Consider the following 21847-nt stretch of genomic DNA (forward strand, 5'->3'; position numbering starts at 1 on the left):
GTTCATGCTTAGGTACACAACGTCTAATAACACCATCTACTCCTTTATAAAGGTGAGGGTCATCCCAAAAGTAATGTCTCAAATCATAAAAGAACTTTTTCTTTTGTTGGTATGTGAAACTAGGTGGTATATATTTAGCAACAATATAATTAGCATAATCAACATACCATGGTGTACCACGTGAAGCATTGATGACATTGAGTTGTTCATCAGGAAAGCTATCATCAATAGGTTGTGGGTCATCAAGAACATTCTCTAACCTAGACAAGTTATCTGCTACAGGGTTCTCAGCACCCTTCCTATCAACAACTTGCAAATCAAATTCTTGTAGCAAGAGAACCCATCTAATAAGTCTAGGTTTAGCATCTTTATTTTCCAAGAGATATTTAATAGCAGCATGATCAGTGTGAATAGTAACTTTGGAATCAACAATATAAGATCAGAACTTATCACATGCAAACACAACTGCTAAAAATTCTTTTTCAGTAGTAGCATAGTTTCTTTGGGCACTATCTAGAGTTTTACTAGCATAATGGATAACATTTAATTTCTTATCAATTCTTTGTCCTAGAACAGCACCAACAACATAATCACTAGCATCACACATAATTTCAAAACGTAGGTTCCAATCAGGTGGTTGAACAATAAGTGCAGTTATCAGTGCCTTCTTAAGTATTTCAAATGCTTCTTCACAATCATCATCAAAAACAAATGGAATATCTTTTTGCAAGAGATTGGTGAGAGGCCTAGAAATCTTAGAGAAGTCTTTAATGAACCTTCCATAGAAACCAGCATGACCAAGGAAACTTCTTATACCTTTAATGTCTGTAGGGCATGACATTTTCTTGATCGCATCAACTTTAGCCTTATCGACTTCAATACCTCTTTCAGAAATTTTATGTCCTAAAACGATGCCTTCATTAACCATAAAGTGGCACTTCTCCCAATTCAAGACAAGGTTAGTATCTTTACATCTCTGCAAAACTCGATCAAGGTTGCTCAAGCAATCATCAAAAGAAGATCTGTAAATGGAGAAATCATCCATGAAAACCTCAACAATCTTTTCACAAAAGTCAGAGAATATAGCCATCATACATCTTTGGAAGGTAGCACGTGCATTACATAAACCAAAAGGCATACGTCTATAAGCAAAGGTACTGAAAGGGCAAGTAAAAGTGGTTGTCTCCTGATCAGATTGTGCAACAGGTATTTGGGAGAAACCAGAATAACCATCTAGAAAGCAAAAGTGTGTATGTTTGGACAATCTTTATAGCATTTGATCAATAAAAGGCAAAGGGTAATGATATTTCTTAGTAGCTTTATTTAATTTCCTAAAATCAATTACCATCCTATAGCCGGTAACAATTCTCTTTGGGATCAATTCATCTTTATCATTAGGGACAACGGTAAAACCTCCCTTCTTAGGGACACAATGTACCGGACTTACGCCATCACTATGAGCAACAGGATAGATAATACCTGCTTCGAGGAGCTTTAGTATTTATTTTCTTACCACCTCTTTCATTTTAGGATTTAATCCTCATTGATGATCGGCAACTGGTTTGGAATCAGGATCAGTTTTAATTTTATGCTGGCATAGAGTGGGACTAATGCCCTTAAGATCATCAAGAGTATATCCAATAGCAGCACGGTGCTTCCTCAGAGTTTTCAATAATTTCTTGTCTTCATGCTGTGAAAGGTTAGCACTAATAATAACATGATATATCTCTTTTTCATCAAGATAAGCATACTTAAGAGTATTAGGTAGTTGTTTAAGCTCAAACACAGGATCACCCTTTGGTGGAGGTGGATCTCCAAATAATTCAACACGCAAATTATTCTTAAGGATAGGATGTTGTTCAAAGATAACTCTATCTATCTCATTCCTTTCATCCATATGCATATCATTTTCATGTTCAAGCAAGTATTACTCTAAAGGATCAGTAGGAGGCACAACAATAGAAGCAAGAGCAATAATTTCATCCTTACTAGACAATTCTTTTTCATGAGGTTGTCTACCAAACTTAGAAAAATTAAATTCATGTGACACACCTTCAAAGCCAACAGTAATAGTTTGTTTCTCACAATTAATCTAAGCATTAACAGTATTGAGGAAAGGTCTGCCAAATATGATGGGACAAAAGCTATCTTGTGTGGTAGCAAGAATGAGAAAATCATTAGGATACTTAGTTTTACCACACAAGACCTCGACATCTCTAACAATTCCCACAGGGATAGTATCTCTATTAGCAAGTTGAATAGTAACATCAATAAATTCCATCTCGACAGGTGCAATTTCATCTTTAGTTTCATTATATAAAGATCGAGGTATTGCACTAACACTAGCACCCATGTCACATAAACCATGATAACAATGATCTCCTATCTTAACAGGAACAACAGGCATGCCAACAATAGGTTTATGTTTGTCTCTAGCATGAGGTTTAGCAATTCTAGCAGCATCTTCACAGAATTGAATAACATGCCCATCAACATTGTCGGCCAAGAGATCTTTAATAATAGCAATGCTAGGTTCAACTTTAATTTGCTCAGGGGTTGTAGGTGTCCTAATGTAGCCCTTACGTATCACAGTTGAAGCTTTAGCATGATCCTTTATTCTAACAGGGAAAGGTGGTTTCTCAATGTAAGCACTAGGAACAATAGAATCCTTATAAGCAATAACTTTCTCTTCAACTGGATTGGGTTCTACTACATTGACTTCTATGGGAGGATGATATTTAAACCACTTCTCCTTAGGGAGATTAATATGAGCATCAAATGATTCACATAATGAAGCTACTATCTCAGAGTTAAGTCCATGTTTAGCGCTAAAATCACGAAAAGTATTTGTTTCAGCGAAGGATTTAACGCAATCGAACTTAAGATTCATACCTTACTCCTTACCTTCATCAAACTCCCAATCTTCAGAGTTGCGTTTAATTCTTTCTGATAGATCCCATTTGAAGTCAATATCTCTCTTCATAAAAGAACCGGTACAAGAAGTGTCAAGCATGGTGCGGTTATCATGAGAAAGCCGAGCATAGAAGTTCTGAATAATAATTTCTCTCGAGTGCTCATGCTTGGGGCATGAATATAACATTGACTTAAGCCTCCCCAAGCTTGAGCGATACTTTCTCTATCACGAGGCCAAAAATTATAAATATAATTCCGATCACGATGTACCAAATGCATAGGATAAAACTTTTGATGAAATTCCAATTTCAATCGGTTGTAGTTCCATGATCCAGTATAATCACATAGCCTATACCATGTTAATGCTTTATCCCTCAAAGATAAGGGAAAGACCTTCTTCTTGACATCATCCTCGAGCAAACCTGCAAGCTTAAATAAACCACAAACTTCATCTACATAGATTAGATGCAAGTCGGGATGTGATGTTCCATCTTCTGTAAAAGGATTAGCCAATAGTTTCTCTAGCATACCCGAAGGAATTTCATAATAAATATTTTCAGTAGGTGAAGTATGTTGAGGATCAACTCTTTGTGCTTCCGGTCGAGGTGAAGATACCCCGAACAAGCTCCTCAAAGGATTAGTTTCCATAGTGACAAGTGACAATAAATTTCAGCACACTATATGATGGGGTTATAGTCCCAGGGTAGGCTCATAGGCCAGCCCTATAGGTCCTACCCAAGGACTACCCTTCATAGAGGACAAGGCCCTTAGACAGTTCTGACTGAACTAAGGACGCCCCCATCATCCAGTCGGCAACGAGCACTCGGAGCATACTTAACGTACCGACTGGAATCCACTCTGTACATCGTAACCTCCCAGGAGGGCAACGGTCATACGTTTTCATACTCCATTATTAGCATTTAAGGCTTACGTTACCTATAACTTAGGCATTTATTCGCCACTATTCCACCCTTGCCCACCGGGCCATTATGAAGGGCAGCGCAGTCTATATAAGCCGCCCTTCTCCACTGGTGCAAGGGTTGGCACTTGCTGTAATCCTATAATCCACTCGAACTAAGCTCCCAAGAGCACTGAGACGTAGGGCTTTTATCTCCACCGTAGAGGGGCCTGAACTCATACATCCTCGCCGTAGCTAAGGCTCTGCCCATCCTTTCGTACCCTACACTTCTACTGTCAGACTTATACCCACGACAGTTGGCGCCCACCGTGGGGCAGGCGTCTAAGCGACTTCCGGCGAGTTTGCGATTTCATCTTTTCATCATGTCGTCCGGTGGAGATCTATGCATGGGCCATGAGATCCTCTTCGGCGCACTCTCCTTCATCGTCGACGATTCGGCATGGCTTCGGGATGCGCCCCTCGACGTCGAGGCGCTCCATAGTCATGGGGCTACGCACTTCCGTGCCGGTTCCCGCGGCGTCCTTCTTCTCTAGCCATCGGCCCCGGTGTCGATCCTCGCCCCGGTCACGCGCCGCAACAAGCGATCTCGTCGCCCGCGGCTCTAGCGTTGGGTGCGACACGCCCAGGCGCGATAGAGCGCGTCCTCTCAAGTGGCGGTGCTCGAATCGGTTGTGGTCCCACCGCCATCCCAGTGCTTGGACTCAGTTCCGACTGAGCTACCTTCCGAGTACCCGGGTTGCGGGCCTGCAGCCGAAGTTCTCATGGCCGATTCCCATGAAAGTCCCCTCCGGACTGGTCGGAACGAGCATGAGGTCGGAGAATCATCCGGCGCTCGTTGTCAACACCATCGTTCTACCAGTCGACGCACTCGCCACAGCAACGTCAAGGTGTTCCGCACACCCATCCTCAACTTGGATGCGGCTGCCAGGATAGCCGATTCTCTCCAGCCGACTGATTCAGAGGCTGGTAGAGGGATCGAGCAGATTCGTGCCCTGTTGCATATGATGCAGCGGCAAAATTCGGCGGTCTCCCAGTCGCACAACAGGATCCACAACAGTTTTGTTCACGCGAACACGCATCGGTCGGTTTTCAGTCCCGACTCTCATCAGCGGCACAAAGGAGGCAACCGTTCCAGGGACCCAAGTCGGAATCCGCTTCCCATTCGGTCTCATCCAGAAGATCGTCACCGTTCGCCCCCCCCCCCCCCCCCCCCGCGGGGTGGGCCTTACGGGCCCCGACATCACGATGATCATCATTCAGTCGGTGACGCACATGATCCAAGGCCCGACGCAAGAGGGTACATCGCCTAGAAGAAGGTCGAAAGAAGTCGAGCCCACCGTGATGGTCACGATAGAGACCGTCCGAGTTGAAGTAGGACCGTCGTCTCTGGCCCCGAGTGCTTCAGTCGGTCCATCCGTTCAGCTGACATCCCTCCCAACTTCCGATTGGTGACGGGAATCAGCAAGTTCACAGGAGAGTCCAAGCCAGAAACTTGGTTGGACGACTACAGAGTGGCGGTCCAGATCGGTGGCGGAGATGACCATGTCGCCATGAAACATCTTCCCCTGATGCTCGACGGCTCGGCGCGAGCTTGGCTAAACCAGTTGGCTCCGTCAAGCATCTACAGCTGGGCAGATCTGTCTCGAGTCTTCATCAGGACCTTCGAGGGTACGTGCAAACGCCCTGCTGGTCTCGTAGAGCTCCCGCACTGTGTCCAGAAGCACAATGAGCCCTTGCGCGATTTCATCCAGCGCTGGACGACCCTCTACCACACGGTGGAGAATGTCACAGAGCATCAACCAGTCTGCGCCTTCAAGGCAGGCGTGCGGTACAGAGATCTGTACCTGAAGTTCGGTCGGACAGGCGACATCTCCATGAGCAAGATGATGGAGATAGCCGCATGCTATGCAAATGGCGAAGAAGAGGACCGCATACATAGCGGCAAGCATAAGTCAGTCGCCAATGGAGATGGGAACAGCAATCGGAAGCAGAAGCAGAAAGCTCAATCCACTCCGCAGGCAGAGGCAGCAGCCGTTACGAATGCCAAGTTCAAAGGCAAGGGGAAAGCTCAGTACACCCCCAAGAAGAAGCAGTCAGGAAACTTCATCCTGGATCAACCGTGTCCAATTCACACGAAGACGGATGAAGAAGGCAATGTCATATTGCCGAAGCATACCACTCGGCAGTGTCGCCTCCTGATCCAAGGATTCGGCGACGGACAACCGAGTGAGAAGGACACCGAGCAGGATGGCGAAGAGGAGGATCCGTTCCCCTAAGTCCATGCAACGTTGATGATTTTTGCTGATGTGGAAAGCAAAAGTCGACTGAAGCTGGTCAACAGGGAGGTGAACTTGGCAACCCCATCCACTCCCACGTTCCTCAAGTGGTCATAGACTGCGATCACCTTTGATCAGTCAGACCACCCAGCACACATACACACCCCAGGGAGGCAAGCTCTGGTCGTCGACCCGGTGGTGGAAGGAGTCAGGCTGCACAAAGTCCTCATGGACGGCGGCAGCGGCTTGAACATCATGTACGCCAACACTCTCAAGGGGATGGGCATTCCGATGTCCAAACTTAGCGAGAGCAGTATGCAGTTCCACGGAGTCGTCCCAGGACGAAACGCCAAGTCACTCGGCCAGATCGCGTTGGATGTCGTCTTCGGCTCTGACAAGAACTTCCGCAAGGAGAAGCTGACATTCGAGGTGGTGGACTTCCAGAGTGCATACCATGCGATTCTGGGCCGTCCGGCATATGCGCGTTTCATGGCCCGACCATGTTACGTCTATTTGAATCTCAAGATGCCAGGCCCCAAAGGTGTGATTACGATCACAGGCAATCGGCAGCGGGCCGAGGAGTGTCTGCAGCAGGGGTCGCAGATTGCCGATCAGCAGATGGCTATTCTCGAGCTGGATGAGTACAAGAAGACCACCGACCCTGCTGACCTGATGCGTTCAAAGAAGCCAACTTCCGAGCCGCATTCCAGTCGGCGGGAGACACGAAGAAAGTCAGCATCCACCCGACAGACGACACCGCTGCCCCGACAAACATCTCCACCATCCTTGATCCAAAATAGGAAGTCGAGCTCATCCAATTCCTCCGTGAGAACTGTGACATTTTTGCATGGAAGCCCGCTAACATGCCAGGTGTACCCAGGGAGTTGGCTGAGCACCGACTGCATGTGGATCCTGCTACTCGGCTCGTCCAAGAACGCCTGCGTCGGTCCGCCGCGCACAAGAGGAAGGCAATCGGAGAGGAGGTGGCTAAACTTTTGGCAGCCAACTTCATTCGCGAGGTACACCACTCCGAGTGGCTCGCTAATGTTGTCATGGTGCCCAAGAAGGACAAGTCTCTCCGTATGTGCATCGATTTCAAACATCCCAATAAGGTCTGTCCGAAAGATCACTTCCCGCTCCCCCGCATTGATCAAATTGTTGATTCGACTGGGGTTGCGAGCGTTTATCCTTCCTTGATGCCTATTCGGGCTATCATCAGATCCGTCTGTATGGTCCGGATGAATTAAAAACAGCCTTCATCACCCCATTCGGGTGTTTCTATTACATCACTATGCCATTCGGTTTGAAGAATGCAGGAGCAACTTTTATGCACATGATCCAAAAATGCCTCCTTGACCAGATCAGTCGAAATGTGGAGGCATATATGGACGATATCGTAGTCAAGTCACGCAAATGTTCCGACCTGCTGACTGACTTGGCAGAAACATTCGCCAACCTACGTAGGTATGATATCAAGATCAACCCAGCCAAGTGTTCATTCGGCGTTCCCAGCGGGAAGTTACTCGGTTTCTTCGTTTCTGAATGAGGGATCGATGTCAGCCCCGAAAAGATCGGGACCATTGTCCGAATGGAGCGGCCGGTAAGGATACATGATGTTCAAAGGCTCACAGATTGCCTAGCGGCTTTGAGCAGGTTTATCGCTCGACTCGGCGAGAAGGTGTTACCTCTGTACCGACTCATGAAGAAGTCAGATACCTTCGAGTGGACAGACGAAGCCCAAATCGCATTCGATGACCTCAAAGCCCTGCTTTCCACCCAGCCGGTTCTTACTGCCACGCTCAGTAAAGAACCCCTTCTTCTGTACATCGCGGCTACAAATCAAGTCGTCAGCACTGTTCTGACAGTCGAACGCGAAGAAGAAGGCAAAGCATACAAGGTTCAGCGACCAGTATATTATGTCTCTGAAGTCCTGACTCCTTCCAAGCAGAGGTATCCCCATTATCAGAAGCTTATTTATGGGATCTACATGACTGCAAAGAAGGTGGCTCATTATTTCCAAGACCACTCGGTGTCTGTCATATCTGATGCTCCGTTGTCGGAAATTCTCCACAATCGGGACGCATCAGGCCGAGTGGCAAAGTGGGCAATGGAGATGCTATACTGTGACATCAAGTTCGAAGCCAAGAAAGCTATAAAGTCTCAAGCTCTGGCTGACTTCATAGCAGAATGGGTAGAACAACAGCAACCGACTCACATCTAATCGGCTCATTAGACCATGTTCTTCGATGGGTCCAAGATGTTGAATGGCTCCGACGCCGGCATAGTGATCATATCCCCAAAAGGTGATAAACTCAAGTATGTGTTGAAGATACATTTTGATTCTTCCAACAACGAAGCAGAGTACAAAGCTCTCCTTTACGGATTGCACATGGCCATCACACTCGGCGTCCGTCGCCTGATGGTCTATGGCGACTCAGATCTGGTGGTTAATCAAGTAATGAAGGAATGGGACGTAAGGAACCCCACCATGACTGCATACTGCAACGCAGTAAGCAAGCTCGAGAAGAAGTTTGAAGGTTTGGAACTTCACCATGTTCCCCGACTGAAAAACCAAGCAGCAGATGAATTGGCAAAACTTGGATCCACTCGGAGACCGGTCCCGAGTGATGTCTGCCTCGAGCACCTACACCTCCCCTCGGTGAAAGAAGATCCTTTTACAGAGGAACCAGTACAACCGAAGAGCTCAACAGATCCGACTGAAGTCGAGGTCCCCGCTGTGTTTGATTTGATCATGGAGATTCTAGCTGTCATTCCCGAATGGACTGTGCCGTTCATTGCATACATCATGAGGCAAGAGTTACCAGAAGACGAAGTCCAAGCTAGGCAGATTGTCCGCAGGTCGAAGTCCTTCACCGTCATTGATGGCCAGTTGTATAGGGAATGTGTTTCAGGCGTCCTTCAGCGGTGTATCTCCCCTGAGGAGGGACAGTTAATCTTGGAAGAAATTCATTCGGGAACCTGCAGTCATCATGCCTCCTCAAGGGCAGTCGTCGCCAAAGCATTCAGAGATGGTTTCTTCTGGTTGCAGGCAAATGAAATGGCGAAAGATATGGTCGACCGTTGCGAAGGCTGTCAGTTCTATTCAAACAAGTCCCACAAGCCAACGTCTGCGCTGAAGACAATTCCTCTTGTTTGGCCATTTGTCGTGTGGGGATTAGATACAGTCGGACCATTCAGAACGGGCCAAGGAGGATTCACTCATCTGCTGGTAGCAGTCGACAAGTTTACCAAGTGGATTGAAGCCAAGCCCATCAAGAAGATTGATCCCTTACGGCCATCAAATTTATCAGAGACATCATCGCCAGATACGGGGTTCCGCACAGCATAATCACCGACAATGGCACAAACTTCGACTCGGACAGGTTCAAAGGTTTTTGCGCAAGCCAAGGTATCCGAGTGGATTTTGCATCCGTGGCACACCCCCAAGCAAACGGGCAAGCAGAGTGGGCGAATGGACTTATTCTTCAAGGGTTGAAGCCTCGACTCCTCGAGAAGTTGGACATGCCGCCGGCGCATGGGTCACCGAGCTGCCTTCGGTGTTGTGGGGCCTCCGCACAACTCCGAATAGATCTACAGGGCGATCCCCGTTCTTCCTCGTTTATGGAGTAGAGGCAGTCCTTCCGAGTGACTTGCTTTACAACTCTCCACGAGTCGAACTCTTCTCCCAAGCCGAAGCAGAGCAAGCCAGGCAAGACGGAGTGGATCTTCTAGAAGAAGAGCGCGAGATGGCACTGATTCGTTCAACAATTTATCAACAAGATCTGCGGCGATTTCACGCGTGGCATGTCAGGAGCCGCACATTCCAATCCGGCGACCTGGTGCTCCGAGTGGATCAACAGAGACCACACAAGTTGGCTCCCGCCTGGGAAGGACCCTTCATCATCTCTAAGGTGCTGAACAACGGAGCATATCGACTCTACAACCTCGACAGGGAAACGGACGAGCCGCGAGCATGGAATGGAGATCTCCTGAAGCGTTTCTACACATAACCGCCGACGGAGACAATGTAAAGAACAAGTATCATTGAAGTAATACAAAGCAGATTGATTTCTTGCAGATTCAAAATTCTTCCGCGTTTGCAGACTTCGGTCTTAAAAAAACTAACTCCGAGTGTGCACTAAAAGTCACACTCGGGGACTTAGATGCGACCCAGAGTCGCCTAAGTACAAACTCGCTCCGAGTGTGCACTAAAAGTCACACTCGGAGACTTAGCTGCGACCCAGAATCGCCTAAGTACAGACTCACTCCGAGTGTGCACTAAAAGTCACACTCGGAGACTTAGCTGCGACCCAGAATTGCCTAAGTACAAACTCGCTCCGAGTGTGCACTAAAAGTCACACTCGGAGACTTAGCTGTGACCCAGAATCGCCTAAGTACAAACTAACTCCAAGTGTGCACTAAAAGTTACACTCGGGGAGTTAGCTGCGACCCAGAGTCACCTAAGTACAAACTCGCTTCGAGTGTGCACTAAAAGTCACACTCGAAGACTTCGCTGCGACCCAGAATCGCCTAAGTACAAACTCGCTCCGAGTGTGCACTAAAAGTCACACTCGGGGACTTAGCTGCGACCCAGAGTCGCCTAAGTAAAAAAGCTTCCTCCGAGCGTATACTCGAGATACACTCGGAGGCTTAGCAAACCCTCATTGAGGCTCATGTAGATGTGAAGACAACTGACAACTACATGAGTAACAACTCACTCCGAGTGTGCATGAAAAGTCACACTCGGGGACTTAGCCGCGACCTAGAGTCGCCTAAGTAACAACTCGCTCCGAGTGTGCACTAACAGTCACACTCGGAGACTTAGCTACGACCCAGAGTCGCCTAAGTAAAAAAAGCTTCCTCCGAGCGTATACTCGAGATACACTCGGAGGCTTAGCAAACCCTCATTGAGGCTCATGTAGATGTGAAGACAACTGACAACTACATGAGTAACAACTCACTCCGAGTGTGCACGAAAAGTCACACTCGGGGACTTAGCCACGACCCAGAGTCGCCTAAGTAACAACTCGCTCTGAGTGTGCACTAACAGTCACACTCGGAGACTTAGCTGCGACTCAGAGTTGCCTAAGTAAAAAAGCTTCGTCCAAGTGTATACTCGAGATACACTCGGAGGCTTAGCAGACCCTCATTGAGGCTCATGTGGATGTGAAGACAACTGAGAACTACATGAGTAACAACTCGCTCCGAGTGCGCACTAACAGTCACACTCGGGGACTTAGCCACGACCCAGAGTCGCCTAAGTAACAACTCGCTCCGAGTGTGCACTAACAGTCACACTCGGAGACTTAGCCGCGACCTAGAGTCGCCTAAGTAAAAGCTCGCTCTGAGTGCGCACTTGGAGGCTTAGCAGACCCTCATTGAGGCTCATGTGGATGTGAAGACAACTAACAACTACATGCTCTGCATGTTTGCCATTGGCTTCACCAAGAGACGCCAAACAAAAACCACGAGCCAAAATCGTGTCAAAAAAACTCAGCAAAAGATCCGATTCGAATTCAAGTTGGATCTACGATCACTCGGCTCGGTGTGAATCAAGATTATCCACACCGAACCACGAATGTGACGGCCAACAGCAGTGGCCAAAGTTTAATACAGATACCACTCGGCATACCGAGGTAAATGTGCATTCACCATAAAGTTTTTTCAAGCATCGCCGGGACTGGCAAGCTCCACAAAGGTGTCAAGGTCGATTCCGTCTGCAATGCGAGTGGCTGTGTCGAGGAAGGTCTCCATGAAATCTTCGAATCGAAGCTTCTTGGTGTTGGCGACCTGCAACATCTTCATTTTTTCTTTGCGGGCTTCCTTGCAGTGCACTCGGACAAGAGATAGCGCAACGTCCGCACCACACCGAGCGACAGACTTCTTCCATGCCTGCACTCTGCTTGGGACGTCCTCCAGCCGAGTCATCAACCCATCTATTTCGTTCCGGGAGTCGTCTTCAGGCCACAACTCCTTGTCGATCCGGCCGATAACTTTTCTGAGGCGGCCAATGAAAGGGCCCACCATGTTAAGGCGAGAATGCGCTTGGAGCATGTCCCGGTTGGCTTCATCGCCGAGTGGAACATTTGGAACAAGCGATCGCTCAATTTCGGATGCTTCAGCCTCAACGTCCCGACAGAAGTCTGCAAAGAAAAGACAAGCAGAAAGTAAGCACGACAGAGTGAACTCCAAAGTCAAGAAGCACTCGGCAACGACTTACCACCAAGCAGTGCGACCATCTTCCTTGCCGAGTCACTGACGTAGTTCTCCTGCGCCATGCACCGAGTGTTCATCACCTTCAGCTGGCCCATCCATTCGGATCTCTGACTCTTCATTTTTTCTACTTCGGCTAGCAATGCCTTGTTGGTCTCCCGAGACTCCTCCAAAGATTTCTCTCGGTTAGAAAGAGCCTCCTTCACACCAGCCAGGTCATTCACAGCCACCTCCAAGTCCGCAGCAAGCTGCATCTTCTCAGCCTTCAGAGCATTGTACGCAGATCCCATTTCACAAGTCTTTTGCCAAATAGACACAAAAGGAGGATCAGACGCGTTCAACAAGGAAAAAGTCTCGACAGATACGACAACACAATCAAAGCTCAAAGTTCTTCAGACCCCTGCCGATGCAAGCAATCGATAGCGGTCTCGGGGACTACACCCAGTGGGTTCACTGAGAGTGACCTCACTGGCATGAAGCTCGAACAGGTCGGCCCTATTGAGCTCCATGACAAACAAACAACACTATGAGATTACTATTACTCGACCCGAGTAACACTACTCTCGGGGACTACACCCAGTGGGTGCACTCGGAGGGCCCCCACTTGTACCATTCGGCCAGATCAGCTCTGATCTGTTCAGATTACGGAAAATACATATAAAGACAACTATTGGTGCAAGCACTCGGCACAAGTCTCGGGGACTACACCCACTGGGTTCACTCGGACTGAACCCACTGCAAAATCATCCTACTGTATCCGAGTGTTTCGCTGAAACCCCCAATGGGTAACAAGAGGAAAGTAAACACTTACTAGCGCACTTACTCGGATATCGTCCCGAAGCTCCAAGCTCTTCTTATACAGAGACGCGATGGAGTCATATGCTCCCTTGGCGTCACCCACCATCAGCTCCACCTGCACCATGGCGTCCTTGGCGGCCCCCACCTGGTCTTCCGGGAGGCGTCGGGCGTCATATTGAACAGCTGATGGACCCGGCGCGGCAGAAGACTCCCTGGGCATCCCGAGCTCCGCTCCAGTCGGTTCCGCTGTGAGGGGCACCGTCTCAGTCGGCGGCACGTTCATGGTGGGAGCGGCAATAGATGGGATAACCCCAGGGACAGGCGCCAAAGCTGGCTCCGACCCCCTTTGGTCTTCGTCCTCCAGATGGATCACCTCCGAAGGAAGCCCGACTGAACAAAATGAAGTTACAGAAAAAGGTCAAGATCAAAGACAACACTCACGAAACAATAATACAGCTCTCAGAGTCGTGACAACGTACCTTGCTGGGACGTGGCGGCATTATCCGTGTCCATGGGATCATCGTCCTGGGGCGGTAGAGAGGTGGCAGAGGTAGCAGCTCTATTGAGTGAAATCCACTCGACGGATAAGCATGAGTTCCCAAAAAGAGGAGTTCAATCGGATACTGAAGGAAGATGGAAGAACAAGGCACTTACGGTGAGGTGACAGGAACAGCGATCCTCATCCGAGACAAAGCTTTCCGAGGCTTAGGCCCACTAGGTTTGGCCACCTTGGACGGCTGGTTCACGGGCTCGGCAGCAGCGTCCCTGGTCCTCTTCACACTCGGAGCTAGGGGAGGAGCCGGCAGAGCACTCGGGGCCGCTGGAGGAGCTGGCGGAGCAGCGGGGTCATGACGACGCTTGGTTCGGTGCTCTGGTGGTGAGGGTGGCGAGCTCTGCTCCCCATCCTCCTCCTCCTCCTCCTCTTCTGTCTCCTCCTCCGTCTCCCCACTGTCGGATACATACTCGGCGCTATCCACGCTGCCCTCCTGGCTGCCCTCCTCTTCCTCGGCTGGATTCCCGTTCGAGACTGCAGAATGCCAGTTAGTCCACTCCTGCACAAAACACAGTCGGCAACGTCAGTCAATGGGACAAGAAAAGCAATAAAGCTAAGAAGATTAAAAGCACTCGACAAGATGAACTCACCTCATTCGGAGGAGGATTTTCGGCGCAGAAGGGCCTCACCCGCCGGGCTCCCACGACGTTATCACACGCGCCTGTGATGCCGCGGACCCACGCACTCATAGTCTCCCCGCTCACGTCCTCTGGATGAGACCAAGTGGAGTCCGAAGGCCCCACGTAGTGCCACATGGCGTGGTGTCGGGCCTGCAACGGCTGGATGCGCCGACCCAGAAAAGTCTCCAGCAGGTCCGTGCCGGTGACTCCCTTACGAACGACGGCTATCAGCGCGTCGACCAAAGGCTGGATCTGGATCCTTTCCCCCTTAGAGAGCGCAAGCTTCCTGGGAGGGCCCGGACGGTCTAAGCTAAAAGGTGGCAACCCACTCGAAGCATTCGGACAAGCAATGTCCTGGCAATAGAACCAGGACGATTGCCAGTTCCTGACTGACTCGGATAACTGGAGAGAGGGATAGCTACTCTTTGTTTTCTTCTGGAAACCTAAACCCCTGCAGAGCTGGAGGATATGGGTCTTATCGTCCGACTGGCTAAGCTTTTTGACGGTTTGGGATCTAGCGGAGAAGACATACTTAAAGAGCCCCCAGTGGGGAGGACATCCAATGAAGCACTCGCAGAGGGTGATGAATGCAGCAAGGTGAGCTATTGCGTTAGGAGGAAAGTGATGGAGCTGCGCCCCGAAGTAAGTCATGATACCTCGGAAGAAAGGATGGGGAGGCAAGGAGAAGCCTCTGAACACATGACTGAGCAGCAGAACGCACTCCCCCTCCTTCGGCGCCGGCTCCGTCTCGCCTTCCGGCAGCCTCCAGGACTTGTTGACGATCATGCCATGCTCCACCAGCTCCAGCACATCATTCTCCGTCACCGAGGAGGGGAGGAAATCCCCCTTGATCCAACCCGCCGGCAGCGCCCGCTGCCGCCGCTGAGTAGGGGCCGACCCCTTCTTCTTCTTCTTCTTCTGCGACTCGAGCTTGCTGGTCTGTCCCTTCGTCATGGCGAAGGCGACCGATCCGCAGAGGAGGAGGAGAAGGAGGAGGCTGGAGGTGTGCAGAGAGTTGCGGGAGGAGCGAGATTAATGCGAGGAAGAAGAGCAGCGCAACAGGAAATCCCGCCGGGGAGGCTTAAATAGGCTTCCGACTGGGTCTCTAACAGGTGGACCCAAGATCTTATCCCCCCAACCGGCCGCTGAGAGGTTAGTGGAGAAGATAAATGCGCGGTAATCGAGGAGGCAAAACCTACTCGATGGCGACATCGTCGTCTCCGCTGAGTGCGCGGCAACCGAAATTTGAGGATCTCGGAAAATCCGGCGCTGTCAGTTTGACCAGTCACGTCGAAAGATTCCGCGGAAGCACTCGGTCCCTGACGGTTCGTTTCACTGGTATATTCACTCGGATCACTGGTTGAAAGGATAAAATGGATCGAGGCAAACAACGCTAAAGTCACCTCCATACCAGTCGGTTACATACTCCAGACATCACTTCATCGTTCCAACCCCGATCCATTCGGGGACTAATGATGGGGCTATAATCCCAGGGTAGGGTCATAGGCCTGCCCTATAGGTCCTACCCAAGGACTACTCTTCATAGACGACAAGGCCCTTAGACAGTTCCGACTGAACTAAGGACGCCCCCATCATCTAGTCGGCGACGAGCACTCGAAGCATACTTAACGTACCGACTGGAATCCACTCTGTACATCATAACCTCCCAGGAGGGCAACGGTCATACGTTTTCATACGCCATTATTAGCATTTAAGGCTTACGTTACCTGTAACGTAGGAATTTATTCGCCACTGTTCCACCCTTGTCCACCGGGCCATTATGAAGGGCAGCGCACTCTATATAAGCCGCCCTTCTCCACTGGTGCAAGGGTTGGCACTTGTTGTAATCCTATAATCCACTCGACACTAAGCTCCCAAGAGCACTGAGACGTAGGGCTTTTACCTCCACCGTAGAGGGGCCTGAACTCATACATCCTCGCCGTAGCTAAGGCTTTGCTCATCCTTTCGTACCCTACACTTCTACTGTCAGACTTATACCCACGACACTATATAAATGTTTCCTTACCAAATTCCACTCACCAAAGGCGCTTCACTCCCCGGCAACGGTGCCAGAAGAGAGTCTTGATGACCCACAAGTGTAGGGGATCTATCGTAGTCCTTTTGATAAGTAAGAGTGTTGAACCCAACAAGGAGCAGAAGGAAATGACAAGTGGTTTTCAGCAAGGTATTCTCTGCAGGCACTGAAATTATCGGTAACAGATAGTTGTGTGGTAAGATAATTCGTAACGGGTAGCAAGTAACAACAGTAAAAAAGGTGCAGCAAGATGGCTCAATCCCTTTTGTAGCAAGGGGCAAGCTCGGACGAACTCTTATATAAGGTAAAGCGCTTCCGAGGACACATGGGAATTTCTGTCAAGCTAGTTTTCATCATGTTCATATGATTCGCGTACGCTACTTTGATAGTTTGATATGTGGGTGGACCGGTGCTTGGATGTTGTCCTTACTTGGACAAACATCCCACTTATGATTAACCCCTCTCGCAAGCATCCGCAACTACGAAAGAAGAATTAAGACTAAGTCTAACCATAGCATTAAACTAGTGGATCCAAATCAGCCCCTTGCGAAGGAACGCATAAAGTAGGGTTTAAGCTTCTGTCACTCTAGCAACCCATCATCTACTTATTACTTCCGAATGCCTTCATCTAGGCCCAAATAATGGTGAAGTGTCATGTAGTCGACATTCACATAACACCACTAGAGGAAAGACAACATACAACGCATCAAAATATCGAACAAATACCAAATTCACATGACTACTTATAGCTAGACTTATCCCATGTCCTCAGGAAAAAACGTAACTACTCACAAAGCATAATTATGTTCATGATCAGAGAGGTATTGAATAGCATTAAGGATCTGAACATATGATCTTCCACCGAGTAAACCAACTAGCATCAACTACAAGGAGTAATTAACACTACTAGCAACCTTACAAGTACCAATCGGAGTCGCGAGACGGAGATTGGGTACAAGAGATGAAATAGGGTTTTGTCACGCCCAAGATGCGACCCTATCCTCAATTTGGCACGAAGGCCTCATAGGGGATAGAAGCGCATCTCGTCGTGTCGCAAGAATGGATATCGTTACAAGTACATGTACTGAAAAGAAGAGATATATAATAGAATTGGCTTACACTCGCCACAAGCTACATCAGAGTCACATCAGTACATTACATAATCATCAAGAGTAAGAGCAGGGTCCGACTACGGATGAAAACAAACAAGAAAAGAAGAACGACGTCCATCCATGCTATCCCAGGTTGCCGGCCTAGAACCCATCCTAGATCGATGAAGAAGAAGAAGAAGAAGAAGCAACTCCAAATGAACAATCAACGCGCTCGCGTCAAGTAACCTTTACCTGTACCTGCAACTAGTGTTGTAGTAATCTGTGAGCCACAGGGGACTCAGCAATCTCATTTCCAAAGGTATCAAGACTATCAAAGCTTAATGGGTGAGACATGGTTAAGTGGTGAGGTTGCAGCAGCGGCTAAGCATATGTATGTATGGTGGCTAACTTACGAGTACAAGAATAAAGAGGGGGAAGATCTACGCATAGCAGACGTGAACTACTGATGATCAACTGAATGATCCTGAACACCTACCTACGTCAGACATAACCCCATCGTGTCCTCGATCGGAGAAGGAACTCACGAAAGAGACAATCACGGTTACGCACACAGTTGGCATATTTTAATTAAGTTAACTTCATGTTATCTAGAACCAGTGTTAAACAAAGTTTCCACGTTGCCACATAACCGCGAGCATGGCTTTCCGAAAAGATTTAACCCTGCAGGGGTGCTCCAACTAGTCCATCAAAAATTACCACAAGCCGCATAGAAATCCTCAATCACGAAGCTCGCGATCTCGTCGGATTCCCTAGTGGAAAACCTCAACTCTAAGAATACCCAAAGCATCACCGGAATCCCGATGCACAAGATATTTCGTCAAAGGTAAAACTAATCCAGCAAGGCCGCCCGACGTGTCGACGATCCCGATAGGAGTCGTGTACCTCGTTCTCAGGATACGACGGATGAGCTAGACATTGGGATCGCTAAACCTCCGGGTGACCAGAGGGGCGCCGGACATCGCTCAGGTGGGACCAACACTCATGAGGAGCACTGGCCCGGGGGTTGATTAAATTATCCTCGGGTTAATTACTCCCTATGCAGTTCATTAGTTATTAGGCAAATGTAGTACCAAAGTTGGGCCTTGCCAGACCAACTTTAATCTAAAACGAATTATCAAGGGGTCCCCATAACAACCCCGATCGTGTTAGGAGCGCTCATTTATGGAACATAACACCGGTAGCCGAAACAAAGGGGGCAAAGGTGGAACAAAAACACCAGGCTAGAAAGGCCGAGCCTTCCACCTTTTACCAAGTATATAGGTGCATTAAATTAAATAGCATTTATATATGGTGATATAACAAGGAACCCATGTTATCACATGGAAGCAACTACACCTGCAACTAGCAACGCTAACAACATGGTTAGGCAAGCGGTAACATAGTCAATGAGTGGTTTGCTAGGTCGAACAGGTTGAAGGTAATCATGGCATTGTTGAGAAGCTGATATTTAACATGTGGTAGGCAACGAGACATAATCGATAGCATCGAAATAACTAGCATGGCAATGATAGTAATGGTATATGGGGAAATGGTCATCTTGCCTGAGATCCCGCTTGGAAGAAGAACAACTCCATGAAGTCGGCGAACCAACGTAGTTGAACGGGTCCTCACATTTCGACACGTTTGCGGAACTCTATCGAGACGGGCAAACCGGAAACAAACATCAACACAAATATTCACCACACGATGCACAACATGATGCATAACCTACTATGATGCATGATCAGATCAAAATGCAAGGGATGGCATGGCAATTCACCTCACGGAAACACTACACATTAAATGAAGCTCGATATGCAACGGGTTGCATATCGACGAAACTCCACGATTAATTATTTAATGCACTCCCGATGATTTACACGGCAATATTAAATTGTTATCATGGCAAGTGGTGAATCGGTGATCCTACATGGCATCCTAGACGGTTTAACTCGCGGAACATAGAACGGAGCTACGACATAAGCACATGCAACACAAGATGTATATGCCATGAATGCGTCGTGCATGCGAGTTCATAACACGGGCAAGAAGGAAAAGAAACAGGTGTCGCCACAGCGAGCGAGAGGGAACCATGGCGGCAAGATGGAAACGAAGCCACGGCAACATTCCTATCTCGATAACTCGACGAGCAATCGTGCCAATGTATAGGGTGCGCGTGCGGGAACGCTAAATAAAGATGGGGTAATCTCGCTACCGGGTTCCCATGTGTCGGGCACAACATAAGAGGGACAACATGCAACGGTCAAACGTACCGTGCAAACATACATTACATCTCATACATCATATGCGTTCGGTACACGACACGTTCCCACGGTATACCTTCGACGCGTGCGTTCAGGCGGATCGGATCGGTGAAGGAGAACAACGGTCGTCGTGGTCGTCGTGGAAGTCGGGTCTCGTCGACGGTAGTCGTTCGCTCGGTGTCGTGGTCCACGGTCTTCGGCGTTGGTTCATGGTCTTCGGCGACGGTAGTCGAACTCGTTCCAGGGGTCGTCGCGGACGTCGTGGTACTCGCAGTCTTGTCGGTTCCAAGAAGGAGGGGTTGGTGCACACGGCGACGGCAGGCCACACAACAGCAACAGCAAACGGCCACGGCAAGGTAAAGCGGTAGCAGCAACAGGCAAGCTAGCAAAGCAAGGCAAGCTAGCAAGCACGACCATCAGCTAGCTCACAGCAACTAGCAGGTATTAGCAAGCAAGCAAGCAGACTAGCAACAAAGCAAGCTAGCTAAGCGGCATGCATTAGCAGCTAACAGCAAAAGCTACTAACAAATACTAGCTAGCAAAGCAGCAACATCTACAGCAACACGCAAGCAAGCAGCTAAATGCACCTAGCAGCAGCAACCTACAACAACGGCGCAACAACAACAGAGCAACAGGCAACAGCAGCGGCTCGGCAAGGCAGCACCATCAGCTAAGGCAACAGGGCAACAGCACGACAAGAGCAGCAGCAGGCGGCAGCATCAGCAAGCAACGGCGGCAGGCAAGCAAGCACAGACTCGGCGGCATAGCAACACCAGCAGCAGCCGGCAGCAGCAATAGCAGGCTACAACAACAGCACGAGCACAACAACTACGGCAGGGGAGGCCGGGGTCCTGGAGGCTACCTTGGCGACGATGCGGGGAGGCGTGCCACCGCCGGGGAACGGTGGCGCGCGGGACGGCCGGAGGGCGCAGGCGGGCAGCTCGGGGGGCGACGGGGAGACGGTGGCTGCGGCCACAACGGCGTGCAGGAACGGCGGCGCGCGGGGCTGGCAAGCTCAAGGAACAAGGAGGCGGGGAGGCCTGGAGGCGAGGCCGAGGGCGTTCCCCTCAGGAACTTGGCGGCGAACGACGCAGAGGCCACGACGGGGCGCGCGGGAACGGGGCCAACACGGGGCATGGGGAGGCCGGCGAGCGGCAGCGGGGCAGGAGCAGCTGCGAGGGGGATCGGGCGCGGCGAATCGGGACAGAGGGAGGGGGAGAAGGGGATCGGGGCAGAGAGGAAGCCACGAGGAGGATGAGGGAGAAGAGGGAGGCGCACGGGAGAAACAGGGGGGATCGAGGGGAGCTAGGGTTGGGGTAGCTGGGCTGCGGCCCAAGTGGGCCTCCTCCTCTCTCTTTGCTTTATTTTCCTCTTTTTAAAAACAAAAACTCAACCAAACAAAATAAATAGGTTTAAACAAAAATAAAAAATAAATGTTGTTGACTCCTTTGAAAAAAATATACCCCAACTATAATAACAAGTTTTTTGGGCATTTTTAAACGAATAAAAAATGAAACCTTTTTTTTAAGAATTAAAATAAAACCCTTTCACAAAAGAATAAAATTTTAACCCCTTTTGACAAGAGAATAAAATAAAACCTCTTTTATTTAAAGAATGAAATAAAATCTCTTTAAAGGGGAAAAGAAAAATGAGACGGTTTTAAAATAAAACAAGAGGAGAAATAAGAGAAAAACCCAAGGGTTGCCCCCACATTTAATAAAAGGACTTTTATTAAAAAGAAGACGAACCTTTTTAAATAGGGGTTTAAACGAAGACTTGAGCAAAACCACAAAAACGAAATAAGAGGGGAGAGGAGGGGAGAGAAGGTTTTAGGTCCGCGGTGCAACAGGGTTTGAGGTGGCTCTCACGCACCCACTCTCATCACTCCAACAAGACAACGCCACTCACAAGGCACTGACACCCAACAACACAGAGCAACAAGCAACACCGACAAAACACAGATGACATGATGCCATGCATGATGCGACGATGCAAACTAAATGATGATGCAACAAATAAAACTAATCACATGACGGAAACGGAAATAAAGGGGGAATCTTCTGGAGCATCGGTCTCAGGTTGTCACTGTTGGAAATATGCCCTAGAGGCAATAATAAAATGGTTGTTATCATATTTCCTTGTTCATGATAATCGTCTATCGTTCA

Source organism: Hordeum vulgare, chromosome 4H (genome assembly GCF_904849725.1).
Source record: "Hordeum vulgare subsp. vulgare chromosome 4H, MorexV3_pseudomolecules_assembly, whole genome shotgun sequence".
Lineage (NCBI taxonomy): Eukaryota > Viridiplantae > Streptophyta > Magnoliopsida > Poales > Poaceae > Hordeum > Hordeum vulgare.